Below are 19,210 nucleotides of genomic sequence, written 5' to 3'. Positions count from 1 at the left end.
GACGCCGGGAGGGTGGGACTAATGACGTCACTTCTCCTTGGTTGGTCTGAGGGCGGGTTTCAGCTCCTAGGTCCGAATTTCTGGGCCTTCGTAAGATACAGAACAGCCAGATGGGGCGGGGATGGGGGTGCGAGGCGGGGAGCCCTTTGCAGGAACAACAAAAGTAGGGACTTCTGGATCACGCCCAGGAGACCAAATGGTTGGTTGGATAAAGAAAACCTCAGTCATTTGAAGGACGATATTCTTAGTGGTCTATCAGTGGGGGTGTGACCATGTTGGGGTGGTCCAGGAACCCTCTTGAAGGGTTTGGTTGTGAAAGTGCTTTGGGACTCTGGCGTTCAGGCGGGTTTTACCTTGTGTTGGCCCATTCTGTGGTTTGGGAGCGAGAAGCTCCCCAGAGAAGGGGAGCCTCTCTGGTAGTTCCCCAGCCTCGCTGTATGTCCCCGGGCCCTTTATCCTGGGCCGGCCCTGCTGCGTACCCTAGGCCGGATGTTGTGATTTCTCTCCACCCACACTGCCTCTCTTGCCTTTGGCCTCTTCTGCCTTATAAGGCCGTGTTATCACCCCTAAATGTTCGAATTAACTCACCCGTTATACAGGTGGGGGAGTTGACCCGACTAGGTCAAATGGGTCGCTCGAAGCCAAAGACTAGGGGAGAAACAAGGCCGAAATTTTAGTTAGCTCAACACCCTACTCCTTCCATCCTCACTTGACACAGTAGGAAACAGAGGCTTACACAAAGTGCTAGTAAGGCAGAGGCCGACTTCTCTGATTCCTGTTCATTCATTCATCCCGAAATATCTACAGAGCACCGGCTTTGTGCCAGGCGCCCAGCCAGGTGCTGGGAAAATAGTGCTGTCTGCAAAATAGCCAGACTTCCTGCATACGTGCTGGAAATATAATAATCCTGTAGTTAAATAAAGGGAATGGATTCAGAAAAAAAGTGCAGTTCATATAGTAAAATGTTGTTATATCATATCCAATCAACTGACAGCGACTCTGAAGAATTGATCTACCCTATTCCATGCTATCCTCGCTGTTTCTGATATTCCTGAGCCATTGTTACAGTTGCTGTGTGAATCCATCTTGTTGAAGGTCATCCTTACTTAACATTGATCCTCCACCTTGCCAAGTATAACGTCCTTTTCCAAGGACTAGTTTCTTCCAACTACATGCTCAGAGTATGTGAGACAAAGCTTCACCATCCTCGTCTCCAAGGAGCATTCTCATTCCACCTTCTCAAAGACTTCCTTCTTTTTTTGATAGTTCATGGAATATTCTGTACTCTTCTTCAACATTACAACTCAAAGGCATCTTTCTTCTGCCTTCTTTGTTCATTGTCCAACTTTCAGATGCCTAGCAAGTAATTGAAAAGATCATGACTTGAATCATGACTTAGTCTTCAAACTAAAATCCTTATTCTTTAGCAATTTGGAAAAGTCCTTGATAGCGATTTTTCTCAATCCAACATGTCTTTTTTTTTTTTTGCCATTTTTTTATTATTTTATTATTTTTGTGTGCATGTACCGTCAGATCTGACTGGTACAGGAGGAGATTGTCCCTCCTTCCCTGGCCAACATGTCTTTTTATTTATACCATCAAATCGGATCTGACTGGTACAGAAGGAGATTGACCTGCTTTCTCCAGCAGAGCATCTGGTGGATTCGAACCGCATATCTCTGAGATTGCAGTGCAGCTCCTTGCCACTAGGCCACCAGAGTTCCCTGTCTTGATTTCTTGACTGCTGGTACCAAGATGTTGGTTGTGGATCCAAGTAAATGAAATTGTTACCACTTCAGTCTTCTGTCCATTTATCATGATGTTGCCAATTCATCCCATGGTGAAGATTTTTTGTTTTCTTAATGTTGAATTGTAATTTATTAATTGTCATGTATTAATTGTCTTTGATCTTCTGCAGCCAACATTTCAAGTTCTCTTCAACAAGTAAGTTTGTATCATATGCATAACTCAGGTTGGTGGTGAGTCTTTCTTTAATCCTGCTGCCTCATTCTTCCATAATAAGGTCCAACTTCTCAAATGATTTGCTCCACATACAGATTGAGTTAGGTATGGACAAAGGATACAACTTTGACACACACCTTTCTTTCTTTTGAATTGTTTGTTCTTGGTTCAGGCATTAGCCAGTATATCTACAGAGCTTTTCCTGATGGTTTCCTTGGTGATTGATATAATCACTGCCACTGGTTCCTTCTGTTTTAAACCATACACTGTTTCCTTGCTCTGTTCAGATGAAATCTTCTTGGCCTAGGTATAGGTTTTGCACAAGCACAATTGTGCTGGGATTCCCATTCTTAGTATTAGCCACAATTTGTTGTGATTCACAGAGTTAAATATCTTTGTATAATCAATGACATACAGATAGACATCTTTCTGGTATTCTCTCTTTTTAACTGTCTGACATCAGCAATGATATACCTGGCGCCACAGCCTCTTCAAAATCCAGCTTGAATTTCTGAAAATTTTCTGTCAATGTACTGTTCCAGTCACTTTAAAATAATCTTCAGCAAGATTTTGCTCTCATGTGATATTAATATTACTGGGAAGAGTATATGACAGGGAACTGTTCCATCTCCATAACATTTCAATCTACATGCAGAACAGATTATCTGGGAGACTGAGCTCTATAAGGAGAAATGTTACATCAGGATTGGAGGAAAGTTCATCAACAGTCTGCCTTTTGAACTTGAGGAGTACCTGATGCGCTTGCTGCAGAAGGTCAAGGACTACAGACTTCAATATGGATTGAAGCTCAGCATCAAGAAAACAATGATTCTCACCACAGGGCTGAATAGCAGCATCATGACAGATGGTGAAGAGATTTAAGATTGTTAACAGCTTCAGCTTGCTTGGTTCTGCAATCAACTCTCTTGATACCAGTAGTCAGGAAATCAGAAGACAATTGTAGTGGGAAAAATCTGCTGTCATTTGCCTCTCCAAAGTACTGAAAATCAATGATGTCAGTCTGGAGACTAAGGTATACCTGATCCAGGCCATGTTGTTGTTAGGTGCCGTAGAGTCATACACGACTTATAGCGACCCTATAAATAGAAAACCTGAGTACTGTTCATGGAATTTCTGGAGACAAATCATTTCAGAAGTAGATGCCACTCCTGCTCCCAAGCTTGTTTTAATCGGGAAGCTCCACCAAACACTGTCCACCGTGGGTAACCATTATCACATTTGGCACAACAGTGTCACAGTGTTCAGCATCACAGCAACCACGAGTTACCTCCGCACAGCAATGCACAGACCAGTGCTATACCACCTAGAAGAATGTTTCACAAAAAAAAAATGTGATGGCCACAGATTAAAATCACCCACCTTGGGCTTGGTAGCATAACCGTCCAGGCCATAGGCTTTGCAATTACTTGCTATGCATCAGAGAGCTGGACAGTGACTAGGGATGATAGAAAGATAACTGATGCCTTTGAGCTGTGGTGCTGGAGAAGAGTGTTGAATATACCATGGACTGCTAGGAGAACAAACAGATTTGTCCTAGAGAGGATGAGACCAGGCTGCTCATTGGAAGCAAGGATTCTGACGTTTTGTCTGACATACTTTGCATGTTGCAAGGAGGGACCAGTCCTTGGAGAGGGCTGTCATACTTGGGAGGGTGGAGGAGAGGAAGACCCTCAATGAGATGGATTGATTCAGTGACTGGGGTAATGGGGGTAGGTGTGTCAGAGACACTAAGATTGGCACAGGATAGAGTAGGTTTCAGGGCTGCTGCACATAGGATCGTTATGAGTTGCAGGCTACTGAACGTCACATAGCGATAACAATTTTCACATCCTATTGGATCACTTATTTCTTCTTTTTTTAAATTTTTTATTGAAAGTTTACAGAAAACTTGAATTTCCATTCATTGGTGCACATTTTCCTCCCTACCCTGCCCCCAGTTTGCTTTTCTCTTTAAAAAGATACTTTCATTGTTGCAGAATTTCCTCTCTTCCTCCCGCCCTGCCCTCCAGTCCACTTTGCTATGCTCCTCTTATTCTGGACTATCGTCATGCAAATAATACCTAATCATATATTTCTTTTAGACAGTTCTTCCCCTCATCTATTTAAATGCAGTGTTCATTATTTATCCCCTCTTTTCTTAGTTTACTCCAACCCCCATGTAAATCCTGTTTTATAACAGTGACTTTATGTAGTATTTGTCCTTTCGTGATTGAGAAATTTCACTCAGCGTTATAGCCTCCATATTGTATAATAATTTATGAGTTCCTTGTTTCTCATTGCTGCATTGTCCTCCATTGTGTGACTATACTACAGCTTCCCTTTCCATTCATTTGTTGATGGCCACTTGGGTTGCTTCCATATCTTAACTATTGTGAACAATGCAGCAATAAACAAACATGGGTGTGCATCTATCTGGTTGGGTGGCAGTTCTGGTCTCTTTGGGGTATATTCCCAGTAGTGGAATTGCTGGGTCAAATGATATTTCTATTTCCAGGTTTTTGAGAAAGCGCCATACCACTTTCCACAGTGGTTGCACCATTTTACACTCCCACCAACAGTGAATAAGGGTTCCAATTTCTCCACACCCTTGCCAGCATTTGTTGTTTGTGGTTCACTTTTTTAGAGGATGGGAACAGACATGGATCTCTTCCAGTCAATTGGCCAGGTTTCTTGGTAAAATTGGCCAAATTTCTTGGTAGTATCTGGTGAGCATGTCTAGGGTTCTATCTGTTTGTTGAAACATGTCAATTCCTGGGACTTATTTTTTTGCCAGTGCCTTCGGGGCAACTTCTGAAATTGTTCCATGCCAGCCAATTATTTTTGGTACTCTGTATATTCTGTAACTCTGTGTATACCTTCCATCTTCTTTTGAGCTTCCTGGATCATTCAATATTTTGCCCATAGCATCCTTCACTATTGCAACTCAAGGCTTGAATTTGTTTTTCAGGTTTTTTCCATTTGAGAAATGCTGAGTGAGTTCTTCTCTTTTTCTTTTCTAATCCTAGCTCTTTGCACATTTTGTTATAGTATTTTACTATGCCTTCTTGAGCTTCCCTTTGAAGTCTTCTGTTCATCTCTTTGCCTTTGTTTTGGCTTCTTAAGAGAGAAGTAATGAGGAATGGGCTCAGCATGATACTGGAGCAGAGAACTGAATGATAGATAAGATCTAATCATGCAAATTTCTGAGGAAGTGGAGTCCTAGGCAAGGCAAACAGCAAGTGAAAATGCACCAAGCCTAGAATAAGTTTGGTGCATTCAGTGTATAGGAAGAGAAGGTCAAGGTCAAGTGGTGAGATGAAACATAAGAGCAAGGGCACTAAGTTATGGAATGCTCTGAAGACCATAAACTAACAAACAAAAACTTTAAAAAGCCAAGCCAAAACCAACTATGACCTTTCAGTTAACAGCTGAAATGTGCTATTCCATTTGTTGTTGTTTTTGTTAGATGTCATCTCGTTTTCTCTAACTCATTGTAACCTATGTAAGACAGAACAAACCTTGGCTAATCATGTGCCATCCTCACAATCTCTGCTATAACTTAAGCTCATTCTTGCAACCACTGTGTCAATCCACCTTGTTGAGGGTCTTTCTGGGTGTTTAAGTGGGTTTTTTTTTAAAAAAAAACAAAACAACAAATAATAATTTTTATTTGTAATTATTAACAGTCTGAATTTTAAACAGATTCTTGAACTGGTGGCTCATAACCATCAGCTCGTTCAGCTTTAGCCCCTGTCTCATGCCAGTAGCTTTTCCAAGGGCTGCCACCTTCACCATGAAGTTCCCTGAGTTTGCCCATTTTTACTTTCCTAACAAGTACATCATGGAGAGGATAAATAAACTGGCAAGCCTTTTCTATGTCTTTCCCAATGCTGTCTGGAATCAATTTATTGACCACCTCTTTCAAGTCATTTTGGCGGACCTGTTGGTGCTGAGCATGAGATGTCTTGTGAATCTGATTGTGGCGGGTTTTTTGCAAAACCAACACAAAATGTTGTTGTTGTTGTTGTTATGTGCCCTCAAGTCGCTTGCAACTCATAACGACCCTATGTACAACAGCCCTAAACCCTGCTCTATCCTGTGCCAATCGCACTGTCTCTGACACCCCAGTCACTGAATCAATCCACCTCATAGAGGGTCTTCCCTTCTTACGCTGTCCCTCCACCCTCCCAAGCATGATGTCCCTCTCCAAGGACCGGTCCCTCATTAAAACATGTCCAAAATATGTCTGACGAAGCCCCAGAATCCTTGCCTCCAAGGAGCAGCCTGGTTTAACCCTTCCCAGGTGTTTTGTTGGCAGTCCATGGTACCCTCAATACTCTTCTCGAGCACCACAGCTCAAAAGGCATCAATTCTCCTTCTATCCGTCCTAGTCATTGTCCAACTCTTTGATGCATAACAAATGATTGCAAAGACCATAGCCTGTATCAGACGCACCTTAGTCTCCAGAGTGACACCATTGCTCTTTAGTACCCTGGAGAGGTCCCTAGCAGCAGACTTTCCCATGGCAATACTTTTTTAAAAATTTATTTTATTTCATTATTTTTTGTGTGTAATCAGATCTGGCTGGTACAGGAGGAGATTGTTCCTCCTTCTCCAGCAGAGCGTCTGGTGGGCAAAACTTTTTTTATTTCCTGGCTGCTGGTGCCAAGAGTGTTGACTGTTGAGCCAAGGAAACTAAAATTGTTAACAATCTCAATCTCTTCACCATTCATCCTGGTGCTGCCAATTGGTCCAGTGGTGAGAATCTGTCTTCTTGACATTGAGCCTCAATCCATACTGAAGGCTGCAGTCCTTCACCTCTGCAACAAGTGCATCAGGTCCTCCTCAGTTTCAGCAAGCAGGGTTGTGTCATCTGCATAATGCGGATTGTTAATAGATCTTCCACAAATCCTGATGCCACAATTCTCCTCATAGAGCCCAGCCTCTCGGATAATCTGTTTTGCATACAGGTTGAAAAGGTATGGAGATAGGACACATCCCTGGCATACACCTTTCCCAATTTTGAACCATGCAGTGTTTCCCTGCTCTGTTCTGACGACTGCCTCTTGGTCCAAGTATAGGTTTTGCAATAGAACAATCAAGTGTTCTGGGATTCCCATTCTTCTCAGAGTCAGCCACAGTTTGTTATGATCCACGCAGTCAAACGCCTTTGCATAGTCAATAAAACACAGATATACATTCCTCTGGTAAAACAGATGAAGTAAATAACCATCAGTAGTTTTGACATCAGCATGCGCGTCGATCATGGTCTGCCATTTTTTTACCATGGAGCACATTTTGTCACAGGTATGATCCATGCCACGAAAGGTGGTGAGGCAGTTTTTGCCTTGAACACTCTCAGTAATTAGTTTGAATTTTCTAAACGCAAACTCATCATTTTGCAAATCAGCAAGGCTCACTTAAAAAAACATGACCTTGAGTCCATCAGGTGCAATTTTGGTTCCTTGAGTCCTTGCGACTAATGTCTTCCCAATATTTCTTATATTGAACATTGCTGGCGTATATCATACCAATCTTTCTTAGAAAATGGATCAACCACTTTCCTCTTGGCTCCTTTCTTGCCACCTTTTGTAAGGCGCTTATTCTTGCCCACTGCCATAGTGGTGCCAAGAGAGCAAAAAGGCTGGGTATGGACATGTTGTAAGGAGAGACAGGTCTTTAGAGAGGGACATCATGCTGGGTAGAGTAGAGGGACAGTGCAGGAGGGGAAGACCCTCTATGAGGTGGATTGATTCAGTGACTGGGGTGATCAGGATGGGTGTGTCAGAGGCAATGTGATTGGCACAGGATAGAGCACGGTTTAGGGCTGTTGTACATAGGGTTGCTATGAGTCACAAACGACTCAATTTGACGGCACATAACAACAACAACAACAACATCTACGTTTTATCACTCAAGATGTCTTTCTTAGCCAATGATTAGCTGTTTATTTTGCGCTGAAATATTTATTGTATTTAGGAGAAAAGATTAGAATTGGATACAAGTCCCACTCTAGTAGAGGCTTATGTAAACAGGACCTAAGTGTCAGCTCTTTTTATTTTGGGACACACCTGCCTTCAACTGATAGCCTACAACACTCACCAGTCTCTGCAAAACCAGCCCCTGCATACCTACAGTCATGTGAGTCATTCCTCTGATGGTCTGAGTCTCGCGGAGACCTTCCAGTGAACCATCAACCTCAAGGGACACAGAAGAGCTAGGAAACAGAACAAAGGAGGAGCTGTTAATATCAGAAATCGTGAACTTGTACCAGTCAAACATTTGGGACAACATTGACTTGACCCTTCTTGTAACTGGCCTGCTACTAATCTTAGAGGAATAAATTATAAATTCAGTTTTTATTCGCTGATCTTCTACTTTTTCAAACACAATCTCCTTCTCCAAAGATTGGTCCTTCCTGACAGCATGGCCAAGATACACCTGAAAGGGTCACAGGTCACATTTAATGGTCAAAGCAGACCATACAGTCACAACTACAAAGGAGTGGGAGTTTAATACTAGTATAAATAAAAAACCCAAACCAATTGCCATCAACGCTAATTCACGGCAAGTCCATGTGTGTCGGAATAGAGGCATGCTCCCTCGGGTTTACAAAGGATAAGATCTTTTGGAGGAGTATCACCAGATTTTTCTTTTAAGGAACCTCCAAGAGGATTGAAACAGCGAAGTAGTCAATTAATTGGGCCAACTAAGTGGCCTCAACACTACTAAAACAGGGCTCATTTTCTGAAGACATGTAAAGCAGTATCTCCCATCCCATCCCATCCCACAGACACTTCTGTAATATGACCCACAACTCCCTCTTATCAGTAGGTATAGTCCAATTCCCTTCCCCTGAGTCTGGTATGGGTTTAGTGACTCCCTTATAGTCAGTTAAATATGGTGGAGGTGATGCCAAGTGACTTTTTTCTTTTTTCTGGTCAATGACTTTTTTATTGTGGGGGAGTTAAAGAGATTTTTGACAGCAGATTTCCTCAATGCAACACATCTTTTGTTTTTCTGACTACTGCTACATGATTTTGGAACCAACCAAGATTTCATTTGTGTTTGATATTAATAATATTTCTCAGTAATTTCTATATTTTATTAGATCAATTTTAAAAAAGTTCTAGTAATTTTGCTAGGTAGCTATCTTCCAGATTTGTTGACATGGACTAGTGAGCATGTCCAGGGCTGCATCTCCAAGTGACTTTTTGAGGCTGTCGGTGATGGACATACAACCTAGTTTTCTTGAAATGTTCACTCTCCAGAAGTTTCTCTTAGTGTGTTCCTTAGGAGTCAGCTGCCATAAAGTGAGAAGTCTAAGCCAAATGAAGAGATCATTTGTTAGTGCTATGGTTGACAAACAAGCCTGGCCTTCAAGTCATCACATCTCAAGCATTAGACTGTGAATGAGGAAATCTCCATGTGGTTAGGAGTTGGATAGTAGCTAAATAATTTTGGGACAAACCACAGGAGGGTTCAAGGTAAAGTTAAAATCATAAAGCATCTTCGGGTTTCAGTTGAGCCTTGTCCAACTGTTAGAGCACAGCCTGAGCACATATGTTGTTGTTGTTGTCAAGCACTGTCGACTCAAATATGATTCATAACAACCCTCTGAGCAACAGAGACCCCTATCCTATCCTGTACCATCTTCATATAAGACATACAATTAAACAAGAGGGTGAAAGCTAGTTAACTTAATTAGTGTCTCAAGAGTGTCGAACTTCTTGACATCATGAACAGCTAATTGGAGTGGGAACTTCTAGTCAACATCATTTTGTTTTGTTTTAGAATTTGTTATTGTTGAAAATACACACAGCAAAACATATACCAATTCAATAGTTCCTACACATACAATTCAGCAATAATGTTTACATTATTAGTTGTAAAATTATTCTCCCTCAGTACAAATGATGTGGTGGCATCAGAGTTCCTCCTTTGACCTCAGGGTGGGGAGAATCACCATCAGCATTAACTCAAGTCTGACTCTATGAGACAGAGGTCATACATGTTTCTACTTTCCCCCTTTTCACGAATTTTGACACTAACTGTTACTCCCGCAGCACTCTCTATTTCTCTGCTGGGTTCAATAATTGGTTGTAATGGCCACATAGAACTCACAGACAATATCAGTGATTATGAGGGCGTATTAGGAAAGTAATAGGTTATAAATTTTTTGTTGTTATGTGCTGTCATTTTTGACTCGCAGCAACCCTATGTACAACATCCCTGAACCTACCTTCATTACCACAGTCACTGAATCAATCCATCTCATGAAGGGTCTTTCTCTCCTGTTCTGTCCCTCTACCCTGCCAAGAATGATGTCCCTTCTCCAAGGACTGATTCCTCCTTGCAACATGTCCAAAGCATGTCAGATGAAGCGTCAGAATTCTTGCCTCCAAGGAGCTTCCCAGATTCACCCTCTCTAGGTTGAACCTGTTTGCTCTCCTGGCAGTTCATGGTACTCTTCTCCAGCACCACAGCTCAAAGGCATCAATTCTCTATCATATCTAGTCTTTGTCTAGCTTTCTAAAGCATAGAAAGTAATTGCGAAGACTATGGCCTGGATCAGGCATACCCTTATCTTCAGACTGACATTGTTGCTCTTCAGTACTTTGGAGAGGTCCCTCACAGCAGACTTTCCCAATGCAATTAATCTTTTGATTTCCTGGCAGCTGATACCAAGAGTGTTGATTGTGGAGCCAAGAAAACTAAAGCTGTTAATTAACAATCTCAATCACTTCACCATCTATCGTGATGCTGACAATTGGCCCAGTGGTGAGAATCTTTGTTTTCTTTTGTTGTTGTTGTATACTGGTGAGTTGGGTTCTACTGGCACAGGAGGAAATCGCTTCTTCTCCAAGGAACATCTGGTGGATTTGAACTGCACACCTTCAGAATTGCAGTGCAGTTTCTTTGCCACTAGGCCACCAAAGTTCCCTGATCTTTGTTTTCTTGATGTTGAGCTTCAACTCACATTTAAAGCTGCAGTCCTTGAACTAACTCAGGATACAGTTCTTCAGTTAAGGGAAATTCTTGTCTGTGTCCACAGGCAAGCCTCTCCTGGTTCTTGTACTCTCAGCTCCTCAGCCTCTTGCTACAAAGCATTACACAACTCTAACTTCAAAGGTAAGAGCCCAGTGTCACCCACCTTTCTAGTAAACCTTGACTCAGAGGCACCCAGGGCTCTCACCGTGTACGTCAGCAAGCCTAGCTTCACTAACTGCTCAGAGGAACCTCACTCAGCCATAAGTCTCTTGCCCAATTGTTCTCCAATCTCTCACTCTGAGGCTGGGCAACTTATGCATCTCCTGCCATTCCTCTAGTTCTACTGCTGCTGCTAACTTTATTTCTTTGTCACTCTCACATCTGTTCCAGATGTTACAACTCTCTCTGACTCCTGAGTCTAGGAGGTTCTCAGCACAAGGATACCAATTCAAAAGGAAACATTGTACTTCTGGCTCTTTTTCCTTGGTAGTGATATGATCATCCCTGACAGCCTGGGACGTCTGATTTTGAGCCTAGTGAGATGGTGAAATTGGTTAAGCCCTTCTATAAAGTTCGATAACCTTATTTGCATTGTCAAGGGTCTCATGTGCTTTATTTCTATTATTAGAAAGTTATCTGATTCCTTTATTGGGCTATAAGCACCTTATTTGCATTGTTGCATCTAAGTAAGACCATAGTTAGAAAGTCCATATGAAAGTAATTCATCATACCACTACCTCCCTTTTCAGAGTTGTTCCTCCTTTAATAACACAGACACACTGTCTCCTGAGGTTCCTATCTAGTCTTGCTGAGTCATTGTTGTTCATTTGATCTCATATAGTTAGATCTTAAAAGAGCACTTTGTTCAAGGCAAATATTCTTTACTAGTTAAGCTAAACGACTGTTTGGTTTTAAGAGGACTTCACAGAACTTATTTGGTTTAAGGTTTAATGATTATCTCAAGGCAATAGTTTCAAGAGTTCATCTGGCCTGTAAAGTCTCCATAAAGTCTGAATAAGTTTGGCATGGTTTGTTTTACAGAAATAGGGAACTGGAATAACTCTCACATTTGGTAAACAAAATCTGCTTGTGTGTGCGTAGATCATTTCTGGAAGGTTATCTGAAAACTGGAGACACCTGCTGCCTCGGCAAAGGAAGAATTAAGTGTCTGTAAACAGAGGTAGGAGGCACCCTTTCATCCTATCTCTTCAATCCTGTGTCATGTGACTGCATTGCCTAGTTTTAAAACAAAAGGTGTAGAAGCCCCAAGTGGCTTCCTGTGGTGGGAGCCTGTAAGATGACCCTACAGCCCCTGCTTCTTCCTAGTTTTCACACCCTGACATAATTTCCCTACTTTGGCGTAGGCTGAATCAGCTTCTAATGAAAAAAATATAGAAAAAGTGACTGAATGCCACTCCAAATAGTAGGTTATAAAAAGACTGTGGCTTCTGTCTTTGGCGTGCTCTTTCCTTTCTCATTGGCTTACTGTGAGGGAAACCAGGTGCCCCATGCAGGGAGCTGCTCTGTGGAAAGACCAGGGAGCCAATAGTTCTGGGCAACAGCCAAGAAGCCTCAGTGGCCTGGCAAGTGAGTGAACTTGCAAGTGGATTCTCTCCCAGTAGAGGCTAGCTTACGAGAGACCCTGTGCAGAGACACCCAGTTAGATAACACTAAGTTGTAGTTTGATAGATTTTTTCCCCCCAAACAGCTAAAGCTGTAAGAAATTTGTTATGGAGCTCTCATTCTTACTTCCTTTTCTGCTGTTAGTATGTAGTTAGGTCTGGGTTCACCCCTATCTTTCCAGGGGCCCTTTACCCCTTTTCTTGCTTTCTTTTTCACTTTAGTCTTCTTGCGTGGCCTGCCTTTTGCGAGCTATACCTCTGTCTTTCTACCTTAATAAACCTTTCCACTTGTTTTGCTAAAAAGAAACCAAACAAACAAAAAATTTGTTACTTAGCAAGAAATAATTAGTAAAACTCTTTGTACTTAAAATAAAATTCAAGACTTTATTTACCATGGCCTACAAAGCCCACCTCCATCACTGCCCTGCTATGCCTCCCTTACTATCTCAAACATGTCTCCCTTTTGCCCACTGTGTGCCACCAACCACACACTGAACTTTCTGCGTCCCTCTGGAGTTGCATACTCCAAATAGTTGTGACTCAACACATGTGTCTGATTAAATGAAAATGTAAGTTAAAACTCAGTATATGTACATGCATGCTTATTTTTCCAAAGCCGATAGAGTCAGAACTGACCCATAGCTGAACCTCTGGTGGGTTTTCAGAGGCAGTTAATCACATGGGAGGAGATCGCCCATCCTCCTGTGGAATAGCTGGTGGGGTTGAACCATGTTCCCTCAGGACTGCAGTGCAGCTTCTTGCCACTAGACCACCAGTTGTTGTTGTTATGTGCCGTCGAGTTGCCCGTGACTCATAGCAACCCTATGTATAACAGCCCTAAACCCTGCTCTATCCCTTGCCAATCTTACTATTTCTGACACACCTACACCCATTACCCCAATAACTAAATCAATCCATCTCATAAAGGGTCTTCCCCTCCTGTGCTGTCCCTCCACCCACCCAAGCATGAGGTCCCTCTCCAAGGACTGGTCCCACCTTGCAACATGTCCAAAGTATGCCAGACAAAGCTTCAGAATCCTTGTCTCCAAGGAGCAGCCTGGTTTAACCCTTTTTAGGACAAATTTGTTTGTTCTCCACTAGTTCATGGTATATTCAACACTCTTCTCCAACACCACAGCTCAAAGGCATCAATTCTCCTTCTGTCATCCTTAGTCATTGTTCAGCTCTCTGATGTATAGCAAGTGATTGCAAAGACCATGGCCTGGATCTGGTGCCCCTTAGTCTCCAGACTGACGTCAAGGCCACCAGAGTTCCCTGAAATTTAAGTTAAAACTAAGCATATGTATATGCATGTTCATTGCAGCATTATTCACAATAGAGAGAAATAACCTTAGCTCCCATCATCAGATAAATGTCTACCCAAACTGGGGAGCATGCACGCACTGGAATACTATGGGATGAATCTGTGACACATCTGATAGCATGAAAGCAGTAAGGAGGGGCAGGCAAAAGAAATCACTGGGAGGCACATAGGAGTGAAAGACAAAAAGGGCAAATACAATCCCAGAGGGACGTGGTTCAAATCCACCAGTTGCTCTGCTGGAGAAGGAGGGACAATCTCCTCCTGTACTGATTTGACAGTACATGCACAAAAAAGAATAAAATTTTAAAAAAATTTTTAAAGGGCCAATAGTATTATCTTTTATTAAAAAATCTACCCGTTCCTGCCTAATAGTAGTAACAAACATTTCTATGGGTAGATATATAGGTAGACATAAAAGCTGAGTAGATGTAGGAAGATGGATAGGAGAGCACCAACAAATATCTGTATTTGGCAGAGGACATTTTTTTATATCTCATTGTATGTGCTGTAACTATAGCCAAGGATATTGTAGCGCACACCGGGGACAGAGTTCTCAAAACTTAACCATAATGAAACATCTTGAGGGAATGACTCACTGAGCTTGAGGACTTAAGACGACAGTCCTGAGCGACATCTAGGTCAATTGACATATAGTTTACAAAGACTACTTCCACATTCTCCTTTGGTGAATAGTGACTGAGGCTTTAGCAATTTCTGAGTGAAAATAAAAGTAAAAGCCCTTACCTGTGAGTGGCCATCTTAGATGCAACCATGCAGAATGAAAGAGAATGAAGACAAGCCAAGATTCAAGGAAACAACTAATCTGAAGGAGTAATGGACCGTGTGATCACAGCCTCCGCTCCCTGGAGAACAGAAGACTTAGATGGTGCCCAGCCACCACTGCCAACTGCTCTGATTGGGTTCCTGGACAAAGACTTGAGAAAAGAGGTGGAGTAAATAGAACTAGAAAACATGAAAAAGACCAAACATAACAACCTGATAGCTACGTGGAACCCTCAAGACAGTGATCCTTAAATACTCATCAAGCCTGGAATTGAATTCTTTCCTGTTTTCAGCCAAATAGACTCTCTCATTCATGACTGGTGAGTTGGCACTGTCTCATAGCTGATCCTCAATTGAGTTTCCAAGGCTTAAAACCCACTGGAGAAGATTGCTCCATCTTTCCTTCCTTGGAGCTGTTGAGCTCAATGGATCAAGAGATACACATTGCCAGAATATAAGTGAGGTCATTTGTTTGCTTTGCAGTGGGGGTCCCAGTAATACGGCAGGATTCCCCGTCTCCTAGCTTCAGCTACGTGTTTTTATATCCTTACTCTCCTCTAGATGCTTGTCTATGTGGGTCAGGCTACAATATCGTGCTGTTGGCTTATTACTATGGGTACAGCGATGTAGTCATGGGTACACAGTGCAAAATGTCTACATCTTGGGTTTATCAAGGGTACTAGTGCAAAACATTTACATAAACAATAGTAAACTTTAGGGCTGGGGCAGAAGTTTTCCAGAGGGTTTGGTTACTCAAATGAAGTGAGTGCTACATGAAATGGAGTCTATTTGGCTTTTCAGTGCCACTGGCAGATGCAAATTGCCAGAGAGGCACTTCATACCTGTGTGTTAACAGTGCAACTCCCCATGGGCCACTCTACCAGAGTTCTTTAAACAATGGATGGTTGGATTAAATGAACTAGGAGAGGTATGTACCTCTTAGTACAATGAACAGTTGTTGTTGTTGTTGTTGTTATGTGCCGAAACAGAATTATTTTCAATATACAACATTAATTTTAGGTGTCTGGGTGATTTTGCTTGACTGCTAAGCAGGAAGTTGATGGTTCAGGTACACCCAGCTGTGCATAGAAGGAAGGTTTCAATATAGTTCTGTATGGATTACAGTTATTGGCAAGTCTTTTTTTTTTGTGAGAAAAATTTATATTTAGAATTAGCCAGTTGGACTCAGTTTATTGTTGTTGTGTGTGTGCTGTTGAGTCACTTGCAACTCATAGAGACCCTATGTACAATAGCTCTGAAACCTGTTCTATCCAGAGCCAACCTTATTGTCTCTGACACACCTGTCCCTATAACCCCAACCACTGAATGAATCCATTTCTTCGAGGGTCTTCCTCTCCTGTGCTGTCCCTCCACCCTCCCAAGTTTGACATCTCTCTCTAAGGACTTGTCCTTCCTTGCAACATGCCCAAAGTACATCAGACAAAGCCTCAGAATCCTTTCCTCCATAGAGCAGGCTGGTTTCACCCTCTCCAGGATGAACCTGTTTGTTTTCCTGGCAATAATAGTATATTCAATACTCTTCTCCTATATAAGACAAAAAAGGCAACATCTGCCCAAAACCAAAGTTCATTATTAAGCAGCAATGGTCAAGAAAAAAAAAAGGAATAGAAACAGGGTAGGTCAGAAAACAGGAAAGAATACTCATTACAACCCAGTTATGTCACTTTTTGATTACAATAAAAGTTTTCAGTAAACTTTTTTTAAAAAAAAAAGAAAACAGGAAAGAATACTGTTACATTGAAGGGTTTGCATCCGTAAACAAAATATGAATACATTATTAAATGAGAAATGAATTCATTCTGTAAACTTTCACCCAAATTTTTTTAAATAAAATTCAGTTCCTCAGACTTATTGGCTGTATTTCAAGTACTCAAAAGCTGTGTGTGGGTAGTGCCTGCTGTATTGGGCAACACAGAGAAAGAAGATTTCCACTATCACAGAAAGTTTTGTCAGCCAATGCTGGTCTAAGAGGGCGGAGTGGCAGCTATTTGCACAAAGCTTAGGCACAGTGGCAGTTTGATTGCCTAAGGCCACAGCAGTGTCACCAACTGAGGAGTGGAGGGTGGTGGACTGGGTTAACTTACCTTCAAACAGGCAGTTCTGGAAACTCTTGGAATATACGCCCCAGTCTCTGTTAGAAATGAGCAGCGTGTGTGAACATGCATGCGCATGTGCCAGTGTGTGAATGTGGTGAGCGTGCACGTGTGTGAATGTTGGTGCATGTGCTGGTGGGTGAAGGTGCGTGCACATGTCTGTGTGTAAATGCGTGTGCGCGTGTGTGAACGTGATGTGTGCCTGACTGACTGTGAATGTGAACATTCATGTGGGTACCTATGAAGGACTTGATTGTTTAGTATTTCTCACCCTATTCACAGTGGCAGTTGCAGGAAGAAACCAGGAAAACAAGTTGGCAACTTTCTGTTCCTGTCCAAAGTTGCAACTGACCAAACTGCTGGAGGAAGACTTAGAAATGCAGTTACAACTAGGGGCAAGTGTGCCGAAAATGCTGGGAAGTGTTTGTGCACAGACCGTTTCTTTGGAAATCTCTGAATATTGAGCCCCAGTCTTTTGCCAGGGTCTATCTTCCCTGGGCATTCTCAGGCAAGCACAAACCAGCCAGACAATGTGGTGCCCACACCAGGCTGAAGAGGTGCAGCAGTTAAGGTCCAGGAAGGCTGCCCTCCTTACCCACTTATGCTGGGGGTCATGGGGCAATAGCGGGTTTGAACATTTCTGACTCAAGTCCACAGCTTTTATTTTTCAAGCCCCACCCTTTAAACTGCTGTGTATGGGACTGATCATGAGGGTTTGTTTCGTTTTAGAAACTTCCTGGTAACAATGCATGAACTCTTGCATTAGGTAGGACTTTTCGTTTGCAACTTAAAAAAAAAAGTTCAAGTAACTCCAAAGAATAAAAGGTTGTTTTGACTTTAAATTTCTCTAGGTCCAAGGTCCCAAGCAATGTTCTCAAAAACCTATTTTTGTCATATTCTGGTTTTGAGGGTTTTTTCAATTAAGGAAAAATGTATTGTTTAGAAGCACAGTTCAAAAGATACTCATCTGGGATCATGAAACGCTAATGTCTTTTAAATAAAAGTTACAGAGCCACTTAGAACCTTGACAAATGAGGTCTTTTAAGACTTCCTGTTCAGTGTCTTCTTCTTTTTTTTTTTTCAGTGCCTTCTTTTTATGGCTTATGCAAAACTGCTTTTGTATCATTAGTAACATAGCTGGTGAAATAGCTCACTGGTCAACATGTTTTGCTGCATAAAAAACCTCTCTTTTGATCTTAAGATGAGCTATAGTAATTTACTGTTAGTCTATTATGTTGTTTACAATTGTTAATTCCCAGGAAAACAGATGTCTTTTTGTTCTGTAATCCACTGAAAATACTCTTCCCGCTTCATCCTTGTGATTCGCATTTCCCTTCATCTCCCCATCCTATCTCTTCCTGCCTTCTCCTGCGGTTTCCCCATGAGCAAGTATTGTCTTTGTGATCATGTTCTTAGGAATGAGAAATTTCTTTGAGTCACTGCTCACCTTATAGATTTGTCTGTTGTTTGGTTAAAAGTGGAGCCACAGGGGTCAATTTAATTTCAGGCTCAGAGGGTGACTGAGGGCCACAGTCTCAGGTATTCCACTGGTCTCTATTACACTAGCTAGTCTAGTCATTTTTTTGATCTAGGGTTTTGTTCCACATTTCCCCCCTCTGTATCTAGGATACTCTTCTGTGACTCCTTTTAAAGGAGCAATCAGAGATGGTAGCCGTGCACCCTCGGGTTCATCTAGTGGAGGGTGAAGTTCATGTTGTCCATCAGTCCTTTGGACTAATTATTTCTATGAGGTTGTTTTGTCATTCCCCGCCCCCCCTTTCTTCACTATTCTTCATTCTGGCCAAGGAGAAAACTAACTTACTAAATCAGAATGTAGAACATAATTTTAATGAACTATGTTATATCCATTGGTGCAGCAGTGAGGATTTTTATTTTCTTGATGTTGAAATGTAATCCATATTGAAGATAGTCTTTGATTGACTCAATTGCTTTAAATCTTCTTCGCTTTCTGCAAGCAAGGTTGTATCGTCTATATAACCCAAGTCGTTGATGAATCTTCCTCCAATTCTGATGCCACATTCTTCTTCTTAGAGTCTAGTTTCTAGAATGATTTGCTCACCATACAGATTACATAGGTATGGAGAAAGGATACATCGCTGACACACTTTTCCCGATTTCAAACCATGCAACATTCTCATACTCTGTTCAGAAAACTACTTCTTGGTCTGTGTATAAGTTTCTCTTATAGTATAATTAAGTGTTCTGGAATTCCCATTCTTCTTTGTTATCTATCATGTGTTATGATTCACAAAGTTAATAAAATACAAGCAAGTATCTTTCTGGTATTCTCTACTTTCAGCCAAGATCCATCTGACACACCAACGATATCTCTAATGCCGTGGCCTCTTCTGAAGCCAGCTTGAATTTCTGGAAGTTCCCTGTTGATGTCCTGT

Source organism: Elephantulus edwardii, unplaced genomic scaffold (assembly GCF_000299155.1).
Source record: "Elephantulus edwardii isolate Elephantulus edwardi_28Jun2011 unplaced genomic scaffold, EleEdw1.0 scaffold00033, whole genome shotgun sequence".
Lineage (NCBI taxonomy): Eukaryota > Metazoa > Chordata > Mammalia > Macroscelidea > Macroscelididae > Elephantulus > Elephantulus edwardii.
This window is presented reverse-complemented; position numbering follows the sequence as displayed.